We start from the raw sequence: 1,410 nt of genomic DNA on the forward strand, positions 1-1,410 counted from the left end.
AGATACATGAGAAGTTTGAAGGTTTTCTGCAGAAAAAATGAATTTTTGAGCGATGCGTCGACCATACCTCTGCATGCGTCGACGCATACTGTTTGATTTTTGAAAAAGAAGAAAATTTTGAAGTTTGCGTCGACCATTGCCCTGTTATGGTCGACTCATACAGGCAAAATTTGCAATTTTCACTATTATGCACATATGCTTACATGTTTGATGCATAAATACAAAGCCACACAACATTTAAACATCCAAACAGATATGGCATAAGAAACGATACATATATGTACAATATTTTCATGTAGTACAACCATTTAACTATGAAGGTTGAGAGAGAGAGAAGGGTAAAGGAACAATATCACCTCGATGCCGGAATAGCTTGATGAACAATACACTTGTGCTTGCAACAATATCAACTTGTTAGAAGTACAAGACTATAGTTCTAAATGAAATAAGATAAATCCAGCAATTTATAATGCCCGTTCCGAAATGTCGAGAATGCCAAGTTCTCGGCGAATATGAAAGAAAGGTTCAGTAGCTAGCGGCTTTGTGAAAATGTCCGCTAGTTGATTTTCAGTATTAACATGTTCAAATACAATATCACCTTTCTCTACATGATCCCGAAGAAAGTGGTGTCGAATTTTGATATGTTTGGTGCGAGAATGCAACACAGGATTTTTGGTAAGATTAATGGCACTTGTATTGTCACAAAAAATGGGAATACGTTCGAGTTTGAGGTTAAAATCCAATAGTTGTTGCTTAATTCATAGGATTTGAGCACAACAACTACCGGCGACAACGTATTCCGCTTTGGCGGTTGACAAAGCAACTGAAACTTGTTTCTTGCTATGCCAACTGACCAAAGAATTTGAAAATAAGTGACAAGTGCCACTGGTGCTTTTCCTATCCGATTTGCAACCGGCAAAATCGGAATCGGAGAAACCTACCAATGAGCAATCATTACCTTTGGAATACCATAGTCCATACTTCGGAGTACCGGATAGGTATCGAAGTATTCGTTTGACAGCTTTTAGATGGGATTCCTTGGGACATGATTGATATCTTGCGCACATGCACACGCTAAACATAATGTCGGGACGAGAAACAGTAAGATAGAGAAGTGATCCAATCATACCTCTATACCGTTTTACCTCTACGTCCTTACCGTTTTCATCTTTATTCAAGTTTGTACATGTTGGCATGGGGGTGTCAATGGCCTTGGCTTTTGCCATGTCAAATCTCTTGATAAGATCCAAATAGTACTTTGTTTGACTCACGAATGTTCCTTCTTTGAGTTGTTTAATTTGCAGACCAAGAAAGTACGTGAGCTCCCCCATCATACTCATCTCGAATTCACCCTGCATGAGATCCGAAAACTCTCTCACGAGATTCATGTTAGTAGACCCAAATATAATA

The sequence above is a fragment of the Lathyrus oleraceus genome, chromosome 2, assembly GCF_024323335.1.
Source record: "Lathyrus oleraceus cultivar Zhongwan6 chromosome 2, CAAS_Psat_ZW6_1.0, whole genome shotgun sequence".
Lineage (NCBI taxonomy): Eukaryota > Viridiplantae > Streptophyta > Magnoliopsida > Fabales > Fabaceae > Lathyrus > Lathyrus oleraceus.